This window comes from Piliocolobus tephrosceles, chromosome 9 (assembly GCF_002776525.5).
Source record: "Piliocolobus tephrosceles isolate RC106 chromosome 9, ASM277652v3, whole genome shotgun sequence".
In the NCBI taxonomy this organism is placed as follows: Eukaryota; Metazoa; Chordata; class Mammalia; order Primates; family Cercopithecidae; genus Piliocolobus; species Piliocolobus tephrosceles.
Genome location: NC_045442.1, coordinates 127,335,613 through 127,358,712, shown reverse-complemented (window position 1 = coordinate 127,358,712; position 23,100 = coordinate 127,335,613).

Below are 23,100 nucleotides of genomic sequence, written 5' to 3'. Positions count from 1 at the left end.
CCCAGACTGGAGTGCAGTGGTGCAATCTCGGCTCACTGCAACCTCTGCCTCCTGGGTTCAAGTGATTCTCCTGCCTTAGCCTCCCAAGTAGCTGGGACTATAAGTGTGCATCACCACATCCAGCTAATTTTTTTTGTATTTTTAAAAGAGACAGGATTTCACCATGTTGGCCAGACTGGTCTCGATCTCTTGACCTTGTGATACACCCACCTTGGCCTCCCAAAGTGCTAGGATTACAGGCATGAGCCACCGTGCCCAGCCCCAGGTAGGATTTTTAGAAATGATAAATAAAGGATCTGAAGTTAAAAAATAATAATTCAGTTTCCATTACGAATTACACAGTTGAAGAGATAATAGTGAATTGGAAAGTAAATCTGATATAATAATATAAATTGTACTAATAAAGCAAGTAAAACTAAAGAGGTCTGATAAAGAAGGCGAGTTCTAAAATTCATCTACTCAGATTTCCAGAAGAGAGAATTTGAGTAGTTAATATGTAAGGAGTTTCCAGATTTGTTGAAAGACACCAATACTGAAGTCGAATATCAAGTAGGATACAGTAAAAAGAAAAATCAACAGCTAGATTACTCAAAATACAATTTCAAACAAACAGCAGTTACTTAAAACCCTTAGTGAGAAAATACAGATTAATTTCAAAGGAATGGCAATAAGAACTAACGTTTCTTCCCAGATGCAACAAGGGAAATCAAAAAAGAGTCAAAATTACTTCCTATTTGTGTTGAAAAATATCAATGGTCAACCTGATTGTATGTTCACTAAAACTTCTTTTCAAGAACGAGTGTAAAATTAAGACATAAAATCTGAGAGTTGCCAAAGGAACCTCAATAAAGAAAAAGTTCAGTTTATGGAATTTAAATGTTATAATTAAGATACAGGGTACAAATGTTATAGACATTCAATATGCATAGACCTTTGCATCGTAATGGAGAAGGGAAGAGATGGTGATTAAATTTTGACTTCTGCATGGAAACTGTTAAGTGATACTAAACACTAACACAATAGAAATAGGGATTGTAAATTCAACTTGGTGGAAAATTTTTAAATGTAGGGAGAGGAAAAAAAATCTCTAAATTCAAAAAATGCCAAGAGGAGGAAAAATCCAAAAGAATGATAGCACGCATGAGAAGAATAGAAAGCATAATATGAGATAGTAAAATAAAATTCAAGTATGTCAGTTCTGATGGAAGAACAGGCTGAGCTTCTGTAAGGAAGAGTAGAGGAGTGGATTTCTCCCTCTCCGGAGAGTCCCCACGAGTGGACGTGGGCTGGTGGACGGCCCTACACACTCTTCTCTCGGCCTGCTTCGCTGGTTCTAATCTGCCTGCTCAGCTGTGACCACACCTGGGTCTGCAGGAATGGGCGAAGGTGGACACGTAGGAGCTCCTTTCTCAGACTGAGACCCAGTCACCCCCAGCAGCCTGTGCACCTTTGCTCCATTCCACTTCCCCCAGCTCACTCATACATAGCTACAAGCCCTCCCAGGACACACTCAGCTCAGGGAAGGACATGGGAGAAGGTTCTATGAGTAGAAGGAAGACGTGGAGAATGGAAACTGTAGGCAATTAGCACTCTTCCCTGCAACACTAAAAGGAAATAGACTCAACATTCTGGTTGAAAAGCAAATATTTTCATACTGGATTAAAAAACATCTAGCTAAATGCTATTTACGAGAGACACATCCAAATTACAAGAATTTAGAAAATTTGGCAGTTAAAAGAATTTTTCTTCTTGTAAACTGATTATCTATCTATATCTATCACTGTTACAAACTGATATACATATATAAACGTTATGTAAATACACACTATTGTACACATATGCATGTACACACAGACAAAGGAAAGCTGATTTAGTCCTCTTATTATTAGGCAAAAGAGACTTAAAAGGCAGAAACCAAATAACATAAATGTTTCAATTTTCTCAAGGAAAATATAACTAAGCTTACATACGCTTACTAATAAAGTTTCAAAAGCAAATATTAGCAAAATAAGGAAAAATAGAGTTCAACGTTTTACTAGGGAATGTTTAATAGAATGGGGTTGCTTCACACTTTCTAGCTGTGTGACACTGGGATGTTTCTTGATTTGTCTATGACTCATAATGGCAAAATGGTACAATAAGATAAATACTTCCTAATGTATTAAATAAGACAGTGTGGATAATGTACCTAGCAAAGTATCTATTGTGCAGGAAATATTCCATCAAAATTAAATACTGTTATTATAACATTTTTGATGAAAGTGGTAATAAGATAAAGCAATATTAGAGAAAAAAGACTTGAATTACTTTGGCACCAACCCATAGCAAATAATAATCTTTTCATTTCTGATTGCTGCTATGACCACAAAAAAAAAAAAAAAAAAAAAAAAATAGAGCAATGAAGCAACATGAAAAACAAATAAAAAGCTATCTGATAATGGAGATTATTGCTCTATTTCCCTTGGAGGCAAAACATATTTTCAAAAAAGTTGTTCTTTTCCTCCAAATTCTCCAACTTTTATTTTTAAATATATTTACTGCTATGAAATCCACATATTATTTTCTGCCTGAGTAATATTTTGGAATGTAAGTGACCATTTTGCTATTGACTCATTACTCTGCAGTTTTTTCGATCTTTGTGAACACGTGTAGAAAGCTACGAAAACAGAAAGCACAGCATCACCAAAGGCGAAATACAACCCACTATTTGTATTGGATAGCGTTGCCTATATGATCAAAAATGTGTGCATTGATTAACTGTGAAAACATTTACTCTGGTCAATGGCTTCCCAATTTACTGCAAACATATAATTCTACACTGATTCCTCTGGTTAGAGCCATGTATATCACTGTGGTCTTCTAGATGCCTCTGCATTCACTTTGAGTATAGACATGATTGGGCTCAAACGAAAATCGGTTGTCTCTGATTTGGTTGCATGCAATCGTTTGACTTCAGAGCCAGTGCCCTCCGTGCCACTTAACTTCAGATTGTTTCTAAGTACCCCTGAAAAACATCAGGCACACACAGAACCACTATCTTACCCTTGGGGTTTCTCAACTAGCAGCCCTACTGCTTTACACAAAGAAGGTGGTTAAACATGCATTTTTTTAAAAGGCATATTTGGTCGTTCTAAAACAGAGCAATAGAATTGCACAATCTAAAGGAAGGAACAGTTTGTTTTGCCCTTTTTATTGCCAGTTAAATGCCAGAAGACTTTTAAAGTAACAGCAACCTGTGTAAAGGGGAAAAAAAAGCAAATAAAATTTTTATGATTTAAAAATAAACCTAATGCTCTTTCCTCTTCCCTAGTTTTAAAACATTTTCTATACCTTTTGGCATAAGGAACTACATATAATATATAATATTTTTTGCTCTGCAAATACCAGCAAGGCATCATATAAAATTATAGCTGTAGGAATGGAGATGCTGTAAAACCAAGCAGGGAAACAGAACATTTTCATATGGAGTAACACAGTTGATGTTATTTCCACTCTAACAAAGCAAAATTTATTATAAGAGTAAAAGAGGCTGAGTGTGGTGGCTCACGCCTGTAATCCCAGCACTTTGGGAGGCCGAGGTGGGCACATCACTTAAGGTCAGTAGTTCAAGACCAGCCTGGGCAACATGGTGAAACCCTGTCTCTACTAAAAATACAAAAATTAGCTGGGTGTGGTGGCTCATGCCTGTAATCCCAGTTACTCAGGAGACTGAGGCAGATGAATTTCTTGAACCCAGGAGGCAGAGTTTGCAGTGAGCCAAGATCATGTCACTGTACTCCAGGCTGGGCCACAGAGCAAGACTCTGTGTCAAAAAAAAAAAAGTGGCTTTGGATGTACGCTTTATTTTGCTTACATAAAACCTCTTAAAAATGGCATTCATTATAGGTGGCTCTTATTTTTAAACAGGGCATTTGCTTCTTTCGTTCAGTGTCTGATTTAACACCCGAATGCCATGTGACCCTTTTCAGACGTTTTAGCTGTAATGGTGCATTGGATTCATCTGGAAGCCCTAGGAATTCTGATCTGATTGGCCTGAGACGCCTCCTGGGTCTTTTCTTCTGGCAGTTTTCAAAGTTCTCCAGGTGATTGACAGGTAGCCAAAGTTGAGAACCACAGTTTAATCTCAAGAACAAGTTAGACTGCTCAGCTTAGAGGAGAAGGGATGCACAAAGTAGGTGGTAATGTGGAATGTCCCCCAAGAGGAAGCTACGCTTCAGTCGTTAATGTCCAGTCTCCACCCTGTTGCCCTGAGTTTAGCTAGCTGTGATGCTACTCTTGACCACCTGGCCCAGGGCACCACTGTCCTTCCACCAACCCTAAATTTCACCTGAAGTGACCAGAGTAACGATGGTGTGGGAGTGGTGAGATAGGAACAGGAGAAAGGGAATCTTTTGATTTCCATTTTTTTCCCCACCTTGAATGCTGACATACGCTCCAGAAAGTTTGTGTTGGTCTCCAAACACCAGCCAGGAGAGTCGCTTTAGCATTGACGGCCTTAAGTTTCTGTTTGTTTCATCTTGTGTGTCCAGTGGATCTTCTTCCATGCATCAGCTGTGTATGGCTTGCGTCAGGCTGAGCAGCAGGAGTGACAGACTTGTTGGCGGGGTAGGAGGGGCATTGGGGAAGAAGGGGAACCAGGAAGAAGGGAAGGAGCCTGCAGAGGGGGATTGGCTGGCTTCACTTAATCTAACCTTACCCAGGGCCAAAGATGTGGCGCAGGCTGGCACAGAGTTGGAAGCTGATGTATGTTCATTATTTACTCTCAGCTAATGTTCAATGTAGGTGCTAACATCCAGCACAGCTCAGCAAATCCAGCTGGCCAGAGATGGAAAATATTCTTACCCAAAACTTGATGGGATGTTAAGTGTGTCCCGGCATATTACCTGCAAAAATGTCATGGAAGGAGTAGAAATTAAACTGGATAAGGAAAAACTGATCCTTCCAGTTCAGAAACCTTACTAATTCAAAATAAGAGATGTTGTTTCCTGTTGGATTCATAGACTATAATAATAATTTATAATAATTTAGTTATAATAATAGTTTCTTGTTACTATAATAATTATTTGTGATGATTTGCTGGTAAACAGTAATTTCGTATTAGATAGTAATAATTTATATTACGGTAAATCTAGAAATTACAGAATTTTATAAATAATTAATAAAAACTGAACCCAAATTAGAACAGCGATGACAAAGTAATAATGATAATCACAATAGTATATATATAATATATGTATTTCCACATATAACTATATGGAATTATCTGTATTATTCAGTTGCTCATGTATTTATATATTTATTAATTACCTGGTTTCTAGGTGTTAAGCACTTTGTTGTATGTTAGGTATACAACAATAAAGAAACAGATACGGTCTCCATCCTCAGTGAGCTGGTAGACTAATGAGAGACAGACATTAAACAATTAAAAATTCAAGGGTCTACATTATGGCAAAAACGTGTTAAGGAACAGAACAGGGACATGAGATAATGTATCCTTGGGTTCCAGTGATCTGAGGATACCCTTTAAGACCTTGAAGAAAATGACATTTAAATGGAATTCTGAATGATGTGCAAGAATCATTTTGGTTAAGGAATGGAAGGAGTTCATTTTATGCAGGAAGGGGAATGTGCAATGAGGTAAAAATATTTCCTGAAGAAGGAGCACTCACACACGCAGGCATGTGCAGGCACACCCACAACACGCCCTCACACATGAGGGTCCAGGGCGCAGTGTGCATAGACAGTCACGCGGGTATCTGGCCCCCTCCCAGAGTCTATGAAGACAGGACAAACTAACTCAGTGCCAAAGACCACAACTTTCAAAAACAAGAGCAGGGAAGCGCTGAGCGTCTGGGCAAATAAGTCTAGACTTTGATCTTGAAGATATGAATTCATTTCAGAACATTTGCTTGGACTATCTCCTTGTGCTTGCATAATCTTGCCTACACCACGATGTGCTAAGTTTAGACGTTCCTCCAGTCTTCCAGCAGGCAGTATGGCAGAGAGGGAGGGAACGGGCTCAGCCCAGGGCCCCCCCTAGTTCTGCTACCACCAGGGAGAGGGAGGGGCATTGTTCTTACTGGAGAAAGTGCCAAGACTTGAACCAAATGTTTATATTGTGTTTTTGAATTTCTGCTTGGGGAAGAGACAGCCTACCGATGACTTCAAGAAAATATGTTGGCTCTTTTTCTGCAAATAGCCTTTCTGGCTTTTATGGCAAATAGTAGAAACGTCTCTCTTTAGTCATTGAGCCATTTTGTTGTGATTGTTGTGATACTTTTTCCAAAGTATGTTGAAAGTCATGTGTATATTATTCTAGGTATTGTGAGCTGTGCTATTTTCCTGCCATGTGGAGCTCCTGTCATTCCAAGAAGAGGGTGATAATCTATTATTAGAAGATGAATAATGTAGTTTCTTGACCGGGAGAAGGGAAGCGAGATGTTACTGAAGCGGTTTACAGTTGAGCCCAACTGCATGTTCCCTGAGTCACTTCATTCATGTTGTTTTATTTTGATTGATGGTGTATGAATTTTTTTTTAACAACTTTGACCTTTGTCCAAATGCTTCTAACTGATCCTCATCCTGAATCTACAGTGAGGCCATCAGCTGTGTCTCCTCTCCCTGCCCCTTCTCCTTCCTGTCTTTCCTCAAGCCCTTCCTGCTGAATCCAGCCCTAAATCCAGTTTTGTATTCTTATCTATGGTGGACCTTAAATTATTTCTGTTTGGGATTATTGGGATTATTTCTAAATATGCTGAAATTTCTGCTTTTGTTGTGTCAATCCCAGGGTTGATTTAGATTCCTCATTTTAGCATCAGAACTGACACGATTGCTAAGAATTCCTTCAGATCTGCCCGTGGCGTGGAGCCACTTCTTCCCCGTTCCAGAGCCTAAACCCTGTGAATCATGGGTGGCTGGCTGGAAGACGCTTCTCTTGGTAGCTGGAAGACGCTTCTCTTGGTGGCTGGCAGACGCTTCTCTTGGTAGTTGGCTGGCAGACACTTCTCTTGGTGGTTGGCTGGCAGACGCTTCTCTTGGTAGTTGGCTGGCAGATGCTTCTCTTGGTGGCTGGCTGGTAGACACTTCTCTTGAGAGTTGATAGTGTCCTTGGGCCAACACTCAACCAAGGAGCCCTGCGGTGAGATCACCTCTCACTCTAAGGAGAGAAACTGATTCCTACAGAACGGAGCTGGACTGCAGTGGCCTCAGGGCAATAATGTCACAGGCCTTTGAACGCATTCAACAAAACTCCCAGTCTCTGGTTAACAAGTGAACTGCCTGAAAGAATGGGACAGATAATAACAGGTGAATGCCCCCCCACCTGTGTGACCCATGACCCAGCAGGACTGGCATTACTCCAAAACTGTCAGGCTCTCAGGCCCTACCCCATCACCCAAACCAGAAACCATGTGGACAAGATCTCCAGGTGATTTAAATGCATAGTAGGCCTGCATGAGCAATGCATATCAAGAAATCTTCGCTTCTCTTAACTACCTAGCGGGACACCAAGGGAACCTCCTAGAAGAAGTCATGGATGGGATGGGGCTGGAGGCCACCCCGTTAAAGGAGCACAGACCTGCTGCCCCCCCTTCCTCCCTCTGCAGGCTGAGCTCATGAGCTGTGGGGAGTGGGAGCAGGGAGTCCCTCCCACATCCTCAGGGAGAAGCCACCATGTCACTGGGAACTTGTGTTACACATCAGTGTGTGAGGGAAGAATCTGGAAACAACTGACTAACAGGATGGCACTATCTCAGCTCACTACAACCTCGGCCTCCTAGGTTCAGGCGATTCTCCTGCCACCGCCTCCTGAGTAGCTGAGATTACAGGCGTGTACCAACACACCCGGCTAATTTTTTGTATTTTTAGTAGAGAGAGATGGGATTTCACTATATTGGCCATGCTAGTCACCAACTCCTGACCTCAAGTGATCCACCCACCTTGGCATCCCAAAGTGCTGGGATAACAGATGTGAGCCACCACTCCCAGCCAGGTAGGGACAGTTTTTAGAGGCTCTGGGTGCTTGGCCCTGGTCTTAAACCGAATGCTTTAAATGGGCCTTTGATCTATGTGAATAAAATTGCAAGTGCGTATACACATTTGACTTAATAATAGTAATAATAATAATAAAACCTAATGAACAGACAAGACATTCTTTAGAAAGACATTTTGCTTGAAAGGCTTCTCATCTGATCATAGAACAACAGTGGCTTAGAGCTGGGGAATCACGTTTGTTTCTGTCCCCGAGCGAGTGCCTACCGTATCACATGAGAAGGCACATCCGTCGCTCAGGTGGTCTCCTGCCTCCCACTGCCCTCAGCTGTTTTTATGTGTTCTCCTGGTCCTCCAGGGACTTGACTAAAACTGGAAAGCAGACACAGTCTGAGAATTCTTTTATCCCTTTATCGTCTCCCTGGGCAATCTTTACTTCTAGATTAAGAACTAGCATGTTCTTTTCCTTAAAGTTTTAAAATTCCATTTTGTTTTTGTCTTATTAGGAAGACAATTACAATGGAAAAGAGGGGCAGTTTTCTTAGATGTTCAATGCCTGTCTCCACTGGCCAGATAAATTCCAGTCACGCTCTGTCATTCTGTGATTCTTCTTCAAGGCTACGGAGGTTGACTATCTAAGTTGAGGAGAATAAAGTTAAAAAGGGCTGGGCATGGTGGCTCACGCCTGTAATCCCAATACTTTCGGAGGCCGAGGCGGGGGGATCATTTGAAGTCGGGAGTTCAAAACCAGCCTGACCAACATGGCCAAACCCTGTCTCTAAAAAAAAAAAAAACTACAAAAATTAGCCAGGTGTGATGGCAGGTACCTGTAATCTCAGCTACTTGGGAGGCTGAGGCAGGAGGATTGCTTGAGTCCAGGAGATGGAGGTTGCAGTGCGCCGAGATTGTGCCACTGCTTTCCAGCCTGGGTGACACAGCAAGACTCCATCCCAGAAAAAAGAAAAAAAAAGAAAGAAAGAAGGAAGGAGGGAAGGAAAGAAGGAAAGAAGGAAAGGAAAGAAAAGAAAGGAAGGAAGGAAGAAAAAGAAAGAAAGAAAGAAGAAAGAAAGAAAGAGAAAGAAAGAAAGAGAAAGAAAGGAAGGAAGGAAGGAAGGAAGAAAAGAAAGAAATTTAAAAGGGAATTTGCTTATCTGTAGAAAATTTCTCTCATGGAAAATCACTTAACTGAAGGGTAAAAGGAGCTACTACATTAATAACCTTCAGTAACGCCCCTTTTCTACTCAGAAATCACTTTACTTTCACTTGAGGAGGGTTCTGGTCCCGCAGTTCTAAAAGCCTGGGAATGAATACTCTAGGTTTTCCTCCTGGCATCAACACGGCATGGTTTGGTAACTCCTTTCCTTGTGCCATCTGTAGAATGTTGGTAAATGTGCCCTATGTAGATGTAGGTTATACCTTCAGTGCAACGGACTGAATGTTTATGTCCCTGCAAAATGTATATGTGAAAACCGAATTCCCAATGTGTTGGCAACAGCAGGTGGGGGCTTTGGGAGGTGATGAGATTATGAGGGTGGGGCTCCATGAGTGAAATCAGTGCTCCCATTAAAGACACCCCAGAATGATGCCCCATCCCTTCTACCCTACGAGGACATGGGGAGAAGATGTCATTTATGTCCCAAGAAATAGGCTGTCACTAGACACCAAATCTACCAGCATCTTCATCCTGGACTTCCAGCCTCAAGGAATCCACTGAGGATACACTTGTGTTGTTCATAAGCCACACAGTCCTGGTCTTTTGTTACAGCAGCCAGAATGGACTAAGACTGTCGTGAAACCATCTCCCGTCTGGCTTTCCCTCAGTGGCCTCTCCTTTCCTTTCTCGTCATCAGTGTCTGCCCCTGTGTTGACATGGCGGCTTGACATCGTACTTCCTATTAAGGTGAGATTAAATCAGAACTTCGTACCTACTCCCTCTCCGACCATCTCCTGTGGGCCCCAGTTCCTCTGCTGCCTGGAGAACAAATGCAAGAATGATCTCCAGCCCCTCAGCGTGTCTGGCAAAGTCAGGAGTGAGAATGCCATGGATGGGCTGGCCTCTGAGGAAGCACTGAGGTCCTGGGGTCTGTGCCCTGCACAGCAGGCCCACAGGCTGCTGTCATGAGCACCACAGTAGAGTTGCCACACAGAGTCTTGCTGTAAAAAACCGTGAGGTTATTTGACAAAAGGGAGCCCAAAGAAAATGTTTCAAGCAGGAAAACATAGGTGCAGAGCCTGTGTTTATGGAGCTTTAACCCAAACTTCCACACCTGAATGTGATTCCTGGATAAACCTGAGACGTGAGTGTGAATTAGGCTGGTTTTAGTGAACTATAAATATGAATGGTTTTCATTAAAATAGTACAGGATGATCATTTTTATTAAGCATGCAACATTGTATTATTTAATACCCCATTAATTTGAACTTTGGAAGCTTTGATGATTTCACCCTGTATTCCTGGTCAGCATTACTAGAGTAATACTATTTTTTTCCCTAATTTCTCTGGTGATGGGACTGTCTGTATGTATATTGCTGGACCGGGTAAAGGAGTGTGGCTAAGAATACTGGCCTACAAAAATGAGAGGTGATGTTGTCTAATCATGACCTAGCAGTTTTGGATTGAGAAAAGCTCAGATTCAAGCTCAAGGTCTAAAATCAAGAACAAATGTTGCTACTTGGTAGCTACATGAACTTTAATAAACATTTTTCTTTAATGGCCTCTGAAAACAAGACTTATAAGGTACAATAGTTCATACCTGTAACCCCAGCATTTTGGGAGGTCAAGGCAAGAGGATCAAAGCCAGGAGTTTGAGATCAGGAGTTTGAGGGCAACGTAGTGAGACCCTGTCTCTTAACAAAAGACTAATAAAGAGACCCACCTGACTGGTGATTTGTGTTTGAGACAATGGAAGGAACAAGGAATGCTGGGTCAAGAGGAAAACACAACAACATGATGTTGACTGATGCACAACATTCATTGTCAGAGAGAACAGAACGTTTTGGGATTATGAGCAAAACAAGCACACTGCTTCTAAGATGACACACCAACAGTGGTTTATGCCATGTTTTTATCATTGTGACAAATGCCACCTCATTTGGCATTTTCTTGTGTTCACTATGAATACTACTCAATATTTTAGTAGACCAAGGACCCCAGATATTCATGCTCCCAGCCATAATGTCAGCTCCTTTCTTCTGGGCAGTTGTCCCCAGAGCACCCCACCTGCCACCAGCAGCCCTGGGGCTCTCAGAGATGCTCACGGAAAGTGTCTGGCTGGCATCTGATAAACAAGTTAAGTAGGATCTGCCAAGGAGGTGTCTGGAGAGAGGTGGAATGGGACAGGGGACATGCATATTTACTCCCTTCTAGCACCGATCCATGTAGCTCACAGAATGTAAACTCAGAGTGCTTAAAGCAAAGAGGGGCCCCTGCCCTGTCTGATCCTGCCCTGCACAGTCTTTGAGTTTACGGCAGGAGCTCCAGGCAGATAGTGGGCTGAGCACAGTCCCTGGAGATGAGGCCCTTTTGAGAAATTGCCTCTGAGCCCAAGAGTGACTCCTGTTTCCCAGTTGGTAACTGACTCATCTGAGACCATCTCATTGCAGAATCGACTTAGTAGCGAAGTCCTGTCTGAGAACACAGGCTTCTGGAGGAGAAGCCTCCAAGCCAAGTGATTCTTCAAATAGGACATTAGTTGCATAGCTTCTCTGAGCTCCTGTTTTCTTGTCCACGAGCTGAAGACAGTAAGGGAAATGGCAGGGTTTCCATGAGGAGTGACGGAGCCTAGGGAGGGGGTCTCAGGTGTTGCTGTGTAGGAGTTTATTCCTTGACTTGCCGAGGAATTTATTCCTGTAAATCCATTTCCTTACCCACTTTTAAAATTCACCGTTTCTTTATATCCTTGTCACTGTTACTACATTTGGGTCACCCTTATATGGCCCTTGAGGACTCTGGGGACTCTTGGGTTTCCTCCAATATTTCATGCCATGACTCGCCTATGTGCATGCCAATGGCCCACCCAGCACCCTACCGTCAAAATTTATGAATTTCCTCCACGCCCAGAATCTTAACCTTTGTCTCACTTCTAGAATCCACTCAAGGGACACACCCCGGCCCTCCCCTTTACCAGGAACTCCCATCTTTCTCTATCTCAGAAGTTCCTCTTTCTTGGGACACATGCCTGAGCCCCTTCTCCATGTCAGTGTCCTCACCCTGGCAGAACACATTGCTTCTTTTCACTGCACAGCCAATCTTTAGGTCACCCCGTTCCTCCTCATTCATCAGCCTCCTGTTGTCTTGCTTCCCTTGTTCTAGTTCTGGACATAGGATTCTATTTAAAAATCCACGCCCACTACCCCTTTCAATATTCTCACTCAATGAATGTTTACTGGATGATAACGCTCTTCCAAATAACCTCTTTCCACTTCCTTCTCTTTCACCTTCACATCCACTGAGAGAGTTTCCTCTCCCTAGCTTAGTCACTCATGACCCACCCATATTTTATGGAATCTGAAGCAATATCAGTAATAAAATGCATGGTGGCGTTATGCACCACAGAGAAAGCGAACATGCTGCCAATTAAAGTGGAAAAAAACCATCAATCGTAAGATGCATTCTGCTTTCAAAGCCGTTAAAATATGAAAATATATGCGTCCTATAACATACAAAGTAATGGCATTTTTTAGATCACTGCTAAGATACTTCCTAATCTTCTTTTCTCTTTGATATTAAATTTCATGAAATAGACTGAACTGTCAAGCCCTGACTCTTACTTCCCTGAGAGTCTTTATTCCACCACCATTTGGCTCCCTCTTCTAATAAAACCGCTCTCTTAAAAATCATGAGTCACGTTACAATTGTCAGCCCCGAGGCAATGTCTAAGGCTGTCCTTCTCAGGGCCACAGCCCGAGCTGATGCTGCCGGCTGTCTTTCCTTCCCACAATGCTGCCCTTCATTCTGGTGATACATCTTCTAGTTATTGTCACATGTTGGTTAATTCTCCTCAGTTTTCAGACTAACTGACTGCTTACCTGCATTATTTCTTCATGGTCCCATCTTCTATCCTTGCAATCTATAGTTCCTCTTTTGAAATCTCCCAAATCAGACTATTTGCCCTCAGGACATACCCTCAAAGCAACTGGGTAGGTCAACCCTTAGCACTCACGTTACTAAATCAAAACGTCAGGTCCCCATTGTCCTCTGCTCTGAACTGCCAGCAGAATTCAGCCCAGGCATTCATTGCTTATGTGTGAAGATGTGTCACTTTCGTGCCATGCACAAAGCATGCTGTCTTGGACAGTCACACATCACCTAAATTGCTACATCTTCAGATCACTAACTCCTATTCAACTCACAAAAGTCCTCGAACCTAGTCCTTAAAACACACTCTCTTGCAGGTCAGATCTAGCCCCATGACATTGAGTAGAGTTGGCTTCTCAGCTTTAGAACCCAAGTTTATCTCTGCAACTTTAGCCTTCACATTAACGCTACCCTTAATTCTAACCCTAACCCTAAACTTACCCCAAACTCTAACCCTAGCAAAAACCCTAACCATAGCCCTGACTTTAGCCCTAACCCTAACCCTAACCCTGATCTCCAGGCTTGTGCCCCTCATCACCTGCTTGCCATTGCCTTGGTCATGTAATCAGCATCTGACACGTGATATCCAAAGGTAGATTCCCAGTGTTCCCAGACTGGCTCCTTCCCCCGTCACCTCCATCTCAGGAACAAACAAGTTTCTCCTTCCTGTTCCAAAGGCCAAAGAACAGAAGGCTAGCCTTGATTCCTCTCCTCACACCTCTGAGTTATCTTCCTCCCAGTGGCTCTAGCTATGAAAAGAGACTCAGAATCCATGGAATGTCTACACTTGCATGGCTGCCTTGCTGGGTTCATGCAGGCATTACTTGCCCTCTGGACTGTAGCAATGGCCCCTGACTGCCTTCTCACTTTTTTTCCCTCCCGACACTGTTCCACCACAGGCATCCTCCACACAGCATCCAGAGTAAGCAACTAGAGTTCCATCATACCACTAGGCTTAACCTCTGCAATCTCTTTCTGTCTCATCACGGGAAATGCCAGAGCCTGTTCAGGCATCTCAGGCTTGTTCTCCTACATTCTCTTCCCTTCCCTCCACTCAACCACACCGGTTTCTTGATGCTCTCAATGATGCCAAACATTGGTCACTTCAGGGCCTTTCCCAGGTCTGGTCTCTCTGCCAAGAATGTTCTTCTTCCAGATTTTCCTGTGGTTCATTCCTTTGTTTCTTCACATTCTTTAGCTTCTCCTTAAAAGCCTCATGTTCTCATCCCTTGACATGAGGCTAACTATGCCTCTTTACTGTGGTTGCAGTGATTTAAAAGAACATGCAGGAGTGTCTATCACCGAGTCTAATGTGTCATACATGCTCAATGAGTGGTGGCTATCAGTGTTTTTAAAAAATTATTTTTAGTGTAACAACTACCTTTTCCCTTCATTTTCTGAATTTTGTTTTAATGCTTGATGACGTTTAACTTACATTGAAAGCTTTTCCTCAATCACTTTTTAAAGGCAAGAGTACAATTCTCCATGAGAAAACTAGGATAAATAAGAATTCTGAAATATACTCATCAAGGACAAAGTATGCTGATAACCAGGACTCAAAGTTTGAAACTATGCACATTTCCCAAACTAAAATTCCTTAAAGAATGATTGCTTCTAACTTGGAAGTTTTCAGACCCTGGAACTCATCCAAAGTCCTAAGTAGTGAATGTGGGAAAACATTCATTGAATTTTCCTCTCCAGTAGCTAAACTTATCTCCTGTATTCCATGGAGAACTATCTTAACTTTTTTTTTCAATTAAAGAAAATGATTTGTGAATAAAAACTTTCGATGGCATATACATTGCAGCAGTGAAGCAACTTAAAATCATAAGACACTTATAATCAAATACCACTAAGTGGAACCTCTCCGTCCTCTGCAGATGGTCTGACGTTTTAGAATAGGAAAATCTACCCAGAAAAACAAACTCTCCTTAGAAAACACATTCTGTTCTCCACTTATTCGAGTTCACTTAAAAATATTTTTATCTTTTAATTTAACCAACATTGAGGTAAAGTAGATTTGGACTTGAGCACTTTAACTGGAGAGCCAACAGCTGCATGGTTCCAGTGGCCAAGTGAGGCCGCCACGGGTCTCCTCCAGGGAACACCTCTGTTCTCAGCACAGACACAGGGGCTGGCAGACATTTTTGAAGACAGCCCAGAAGTCTCTTCAATCAGCCTTGTTTGGGTTCCGTGAGATGATTTTTCACAGCTTTCAAAATGCCAAATTAATAAAACCCTCCATTGTAAGCATGGACTCTAGTCAGAGTAAACCAGACCCACCTCCAGCATCTTTCAGCACAGCTGTAGAGCAAGGCCAAGAGAAGCATCTGTCACAGCCACACCCACCTGTGTACTGAGCCACGCAGCAGCCCACTGCCTTATCTTAAGTCCCAGGGTGGAAGGTCCTAATCACGGCCCACCCTTCACCATCTCAACAGATATTAATGACCCACAGGAAGCTCCATGATCAAGTCTTCTTCTGATCTCTTTATCTAACTGCAAAAAAACTGCCTAAGATCAAAAGCATGACAGAAAACATCCACAAGGACATTTCTGATGTTTTCCTGCACATGGTTCTGGTGGTCTGCATTGGATAATCTTTTATTTTATTTTCTAATTTATTTTATTTATTTATTTTTTTTGAGACGGAGTCCCGCTCTGTCTCTCAGTCTGGAGTGCAATGGCCTGGTCTCAGCTCACTGCAAGCTCTGCCTCCTGGATTCACGCCATTCTCCTGCCTCAGCCTCCCGAGTAACTGGTACTACAGGCGCCGCCACCACGCCCAGCTAATTTTTTGTATTTTTAGTAGAGCCGGGTTTCATCATATTAGCCAGGATGGTCTCCATCCTCTGACCTTATGATCCACCCGCCTCAGCCTCCCAAAGTGCTGGGATTACAGGTGTGAACCACCACATCCAGCCTGCATTGGATAATCTTAAAGATTTCAGTAGACATCTAAAAATACGAAAGCATCCTGTGGAGAAATTCCAGAGGCATGCATGTCTTTTCCCACATTCTTCTATAGAGATTCCTTCCATGTTTGCGCTCTCTCTCTCTCTCTCTCTCTCTCTCTGTGTGTGTGTGTGTGTGTGTGTTTGGAAACTTCAAGCTTCTTCGAATTATTTTGTGTTTCCTGCCCTGATAGAGCTGCTACAGGGAACGCTGGGCAGCCGTTCACATTCATGATGTGCTCCAGTGCTCTTCAAAGCATGGTAGAAAACAAAACGGGAAAACTTTCCATTCATGAGTTTTATTGTCATCATGTCTGAATTTCTAAAAGCTGAGGTGTTGTCTTTTATCATGCCTTCTATGAAACATGTCACACAACGTATGGATCTGTTCATGAGATGTAACATTTGACAATACAATTTCTTAGCTTTTTATAGAAACCTGACGGTAAAGATGCCTTTTTTGGCCAGGTGCAGTGGCTCACCCCTGTAATCCCAACACTTTGGGAGAAGCCAAGCTGGGCAGATCACTTGAGGTCAGAAGTTCGAGACCAGCATGGAGAAACTCCACCTCTGACAAGCCTGGCCATCATGGCGAAACCACATCTCTACTAAAAATACAAAAATTAACTGGGCATGATGGCACATGCCTGTAGTCCCAGCTACTCCGGAGGCTGAGGCAGGAGAATTGCTTAAACCCGGGATGTGGAGGTTGCAGTGAGCCGAGATCGTGCCACTGCACTGCAGCCTGGGTGACAGAGTGAGACTCCATCTCCAAAAAAAAAAAAAAAAAAAAAAAAAGACATCGTTTTTGGAGTTTTAATTTTATATTTTAAAACTTTATCAAAGTTTTCAATTGTTTATCATTTTTGAAAGGATTTTCAGTGGGAGGCAGTAGCTCACGCCTATAATCTCAGCACTTTGGGAGGCCAAGGTGGGCAGATCACTTGAGCTCAGGAGTTCAAGGCCAGCCTAGCCAACGTGGTGAAACTCCAACTATGCCAAAAATATAAAAATTAGCTGGGTGTAGTGGCACATGCCTGTAATCCAAGCTACTCGGGAGGCTGAGGCAGAAGAATCTCTTGAACCTGAAAGGTGGAGGTTGTAGCGAGCTGAGGTCATACCACCGCACTCCAGCCTGGGCGACAGAGTGAGATTCTGTCTCAAAAAAAAAAAAGCTTTTTCCCCAGTCATCCCACCCTCCACCATAACCCAACCCAAAAAAATCAGAAATATTTGGAAAACAAACAAGCATCCAAATGATGCAGGACAGGCCAGCCTCAAAGTTGGGGCTTAGCGCAGGAGGGTTCTGGGCTTAGCCCAGGAAAGGGAGGCAGAGGGAGAAATAGCAATGCAGGCTCTCCCATTTCCCCAGTGCCATTTGAAACTACACAAGGGGAGAAGTTATCAAATGTTCATGACAATGACAGATATGGTCGAAATAAAGTTGTAGAAGGAAGAATAGTTTCGTCTTAGCATCAAGACCACTGATCATAATTTACAATGCAGTTGTTCCTCTGTCACAGGAATGCTCTTTCCAGGATGTGAACTTGATCTACTTTTGGCTTCTCTCTGGATCCCTGGGCATGTTTTGGGGCACTGACCCTCAGGCTTGCACTGACTCACATCGTGCAGTGAGATCTTCTCCAACACTGTATCTGGAAGCATGGGTCTGCACTAGCAGATGCCAATGGGTGACCGATACTGACCCATCACCAACAGATTATTTCATTTGCTTTACCAAAAGCCTTTTTGTTTTACCTCTAGCTCTTTCTAGATGACCTATTAAGTAATAATTATACCTTTGTAGCTCCTCAGACATGCTTTGTTCTTATCACAAAGACCACATAAAAATATGTGGGTTAGAAAGATTCCTTTGTCCTATTGAGTGTCAGATTTAACTCCTTTATTAGAACCATAGCTTTTTCTTCTTTAAGCTTTTATTTAAGCTTGCTTGAGTTAGATTTCTATTACTTCCCACCAAAAAATGGTGTGATGATATATCTTACCTTACCTGATGTTTCCTCTCTTTGAATCTCTCTAACATTCTAATGGACTGGGCCCTGACTGAGGCACATGAAAAATTAGACAAGAATATAAAGTCATTATAACAACCTTTCCCTGAATTTTTTATTGGTAGATAACGTACGGTGTTTATTGCAGCTCTTTCTTTCTTTTTTTGCCTTTTTTTCTTTTTCTTTTTCTTTTATTTCTTTTATTTTTTTCTTGTTTATTATACTTTCAGTTCTAGGGTACACGTGCACAACATGCAGGTTTGTTATACATGCATACATGTATCATGTTGGTGTGTGCAATCCCTTCTTTCTTTTCTTTAAATATGATGGTGAAAGACACTCTGGAGGAAGCATATCCACTTCCGAAATGTAGGGCAATGGGCTGAACAGCTTAAGTGTCACAAGCTTTCTTTAAATCTTGGTGTTTTGAAGATTTTTAAAGGTCCATTTAAACCCTCCCATTGAGTTACCTAAAATGGCGAGAGTTCTACGTTGTCTGCATGGCATCCATGTATTGTCAGTATCTGTTTAGTCTGCACAGTTTTCTGATAGTGCTTTGGGAAACCATGTACTATCATGTAGGACACTAAACAACATTAAACATTCTTCCCGGGGTCTTTTATGCTCGTGAATCATGGTGCTTTGCTGAGGAATGGGGGGAAGAACATATTGAGAAGGACTGGAGCTTTTGCCTCTATGTATGCATGCATCTATCATTTCTCTATCTATCATTTTCCTTCCTTCCTTGCAGAGATTGAGCATTCACCACGAATCCAGAGACAAACATAGTCAGAAGGGATAAAAAACACTACTGGGAGGTGGCACTCCAAATTATTTCCCAAATGCAATCTAACAGGAAGGGGAATAATTCCCGTAAATGGAGTTGAGAGCCAGTGTTTTCCAAAGGTCTGGTGAGGACAAGCCTGGTTACTCAGTAGGCAACAGAAGCATCACTTGAGGCCATTGCAGCCCAGCTTTGGAAACCTGGATGAATGTGTCAGTCCGGAAGCTGCTGCCAGAAGTCATACCCAGAGGGGCAGCTTAGAAGAACACATGGCAAGAAAAGCTGCTATTAAAAACTAGGGGCATGGAGGACTTCTACAGGCCTCTGCTGAGAGCAAATGCCTCATCAGGCTGGGGGAGATGCTTAGAGAAAGACAGTACAGTAAAAAGTCAATATCAAATTGTTTTTCTCTGAAGTGTCCAATTAGATGACTTTGGACAGTTGTATATATTCATGTTAGCAAAGCCCAGAATGAGATAAGGGGCTTTTTCATTTTCTTGGAAAGCTCCTTCACATGCTCTTCGAACACCTGTGCCTGCGTTTGTATTTCATATCAACAGAATCACACCATGTGCACTTTACGCAGGACTCCTTTGATTTAACATGGTGAGCTTGAGATTCACCAGGGTGGCTGCCTGTGCATGCGGCTTGTCTTCACCGCTGGGCTTGTTCCAGTGAGTGTTCGTCCCAGTCTGCTAATCTCATGACTACTTGGTGCACATGGGGTTGTTTCAGGTTGGGGATATAAGGCACCGGCTTAGGATGGAGCCTCGTCTCACCCATTGGATACTCAGGACTGTGATTGCTCCCTGTGGAGGTGCTTGGCCCAGTCTGTGGGTAGGTAAGAAAAGTGTCAGCTGCACCTGACAGGATAGGATGTTTCAGGTGCAGAGAGGGTGGGACACAAGTGCTCCAGGCAGAGGCACACCTGTGTTCCCAGTGCTGAAGCTGGCAAGTCAAGGCACGTTCCAGAAACCCAGACAGTGAGCAAGCCAGAGCTGAATGTGCAGAGGGGAATGTATGAAGATACAGATAGAGAGGTAAACAGGAACCAGGCCTTGGAGAGCCAGGCACCGGGAGGCACGGGAAGGCATTTGAACTTGATTCCCAGGGCAATGAGAAGCAACTGAAGTGTTTTAAGTGAGGAAATTATTTGATTCGATTTTCCATTATAGAAAGCTAATAGTTGGGGTTACTTTCTGTTTATTTTCTTGCTGTTTTCTCTGGGTACATAGTAAGGCTATTTCATTTTCCTGTTGTTACACATTAAATTTTGTCCCACCCCCCCAACAACAAAAAAAAGATATCTTGGAGTCCTAACCCCCAACACCTCAGAATGTGATTTTATTTGGAGATGGGGTCTTCACAGAGGTAATCAAATTAAAAGAGGTCAGGATGCTTAAGCCAGGGAGGCAGAGGTTGCAGTGAGCTGATAATGTACCACTGCACTCCAGCCTGGGCAGCAGAGCAAGAATCTGTCACAAATAAAATGAAATAAAGAAGTCGTGAAGGTGGGGACCCTAATCCAATATGACTGATGTCCTTAGAAAAAGGGCAGATTCAGACACAGAGACAGACATGTGCGCACCTGCAGGGAATAGGCAGAGTTCAGGGTGATGCTTCTCCAGGCCAGGGAATGAAACAGATCATCAGCCAACCATGAGAAGCCAGGAGAGAGCTATGAACAGATTCTCCCACACACCCTCAGGAAGAGCCAACCCTGCTGACACCTTGATCTTGGACTTCCAGCCTCTGGAACTGTGAGACATTAAACTTCGGTTCTTCTAAGACTTTCAGTTTGTGTGGTACTACATAACAGCAGCCCCAGAAAACTAAGACACTCTTCCCTCCTTTCCCTTCCATTCCTTTTAATGAGAATGACGTAAGAAGAAAATGCTCTCACAAATACAAGTTCTCTGAAAAGATGACATTTACTGGCAGGCCATTTCTTGAGATCCCTGTGAGTTATTGAGATAATACTAGCTCCTTGGAGATTTTGTGAGTTAAACATATACCTGTTTATACCATTAGGTGTTGAACGGCATTGGGGTTCAAACATTGGATGGATTGTTTCAGAGACATGACTTTATTTAGTGCTTAGATAGAGTGAAAGCTTTTCCAGAAGATGCAGACATAGGAAACACAGACCTGGAAGGGACGTGACGGTCCTTACTCTATTCATTTATTTATTTTGAAATGGAGTCTCCCTCTGTCACCTTGTCTGGAGTGCAGTGGCATGATCTCTGCTCACTGCAACCTGCACCTCCGGGGTTCAAGTGATTCTCTTGCCTCAGCCTCCTAAGTACCCAGAATTAGAGGCACCTGCCATCAAGCCCAGATAATTTTTGTATTTTTACTAGAGACAGGGTTTCACCATATTGACCAGGCTGGTCTGGAACTCCTGATCCCAAGTGATCTGCCCACCTTGGCCTCCCAGAATGCTGGGATTACAACCATAAGCCCCCACACCCTGCCGACAGTCCTTACTCTTAATTCAGATAAGTCTGAGGCTCAACTCTCACCTTCAGCCTTCTTAACCATTGACTGTCCATCCTGAAGAATTCTTTAAAAGAAGCTGAAACCTCCCTGAGAAGTTCAATTTTATTTTCAGAGAATACTGGCCATTATAGAAGATCCTTCCTTGTATTAGCCAGAAAATCTTTGTGTGCACAGCCTGAGCCATTCCTCCCAGTTCTGTTTTGTGGCCCCAGAACAAGCAGGGTTCATCGTTGTCATGGTTACCTGCTGGTTATCTGAAGTCACGTATCAGGTCCCTCTAAACTTCTCTTCCTGAGATCAAAGACTCAGACTTTCTTTAGTCATCTTGTGCAATACAGTTCCTTGTCCTCTCTTTATTTCTGTTTTTCTCTGAACAGGCCCCAGAGCCAGGATTCTGATTTGATTGTCTGCTCAGAAATGAACATGATCTTTCATTGGCTGTCTGAGTGGCACTCAGTGACTCAGACATCTCCTGTCTTGCTCTGCTTCCGTATTTCCATTAATCTAACTCTGGCTGATATCGAGTATTCTGGTGTACGTATCTCAAAGCTGACTTAAACTTAATTTGGAATGATTGCAGTCTAACCCAGACAGATAGGACAGTTAAAACTACTGAACAGAGACTCTAGTCCGAGAGCAAGCCTCATGGCGCAGGCTGCAATGCCAGCTGCTTGCATGCGACAATAGCAACATCCCCACTTAATCCTCAATCTCCAAACTCTATTCCTACCTAAAGGTCCGAACAGGCTGGGACAGGGTGGTCTAATAGAACTTCCTGCGTGAATGGAAATTTTCCCTATCTGCACTTTCCCATATGGGAGCCACTTGCCACATACGTCTCTGGGACACTAGAAATGAGATGAATGTGACTGAGACACTAAAATTTTAAAATCCTTAAAAAATTATTTTCAATAGCCAAGGGTGGTTAGTTGTTAAGTGTGTTGGACACTGCAAGTTTATAAAGCCACTCCATCACCAAAAGACGAGTAGACGTAGGGGTGATAGGAATGCTGGAGAAAGACAGGGAGAGAGAGAGAGGAAGAGAGAGAGAGAGACAGACAGACAGACAATGAGAGAAAGACAGAAAGAAAAATCAAGTGTTTCTGAGATAATGGGTTGCAGGGCAATTTGTAGAGCAAACATTGGAAGAGAAAGAATCTTTTACTCTCCAGTATTATACAGATCATACAGGCAAATTAGGAAAAGCATCCATGTAAATATTCAAGTAGAATTGGTAAGAAGAATGAGCTCCTGGCCAGGCACAGTGGCTCTTGCCTGTAATCCCAGTACTTTGGGAGGCCATGGCGGGTGGATCACTTGAGATCAGGAGTTTGAGACCAGCCTGGCTAACATCCCATCCCTACTAAAACAAACAAACAAACAAACAAACAAACAAACAAACAAAATTAACCAGGTGTGATGGTGCACACCTGTAATTCCAGCTACTCGGAAGGCTCAGCTGGGAGAATCGTTTGAACCTGGAAGGTGGAGGTTGCAGTGAGCCGAGATTGCACCACTGCACTCCAGCCTGGGCAACAGAGCAAGACTCTGTTGCAAAAAAGAAAGAAAGAAAAAGAGAGAGAAAGAGACAGAAAGAAAGAGAGAAATAGAAAGAAAGAGAAAGAAAGAAAGAAAGAGAGAGAGAAAGAAAGAAAGAAAGAAAGAAAGAAAGAAAGAAAGAAAGAAAGAAAGAAAGAAAGAAAGAAAGAGAAAAAAGAAAGACAAAGGGAAAGGAAAGGGGAGGGGAGTGAAGAGGAGGGGAAGGGGAATGGGGGAGGAGAAGGG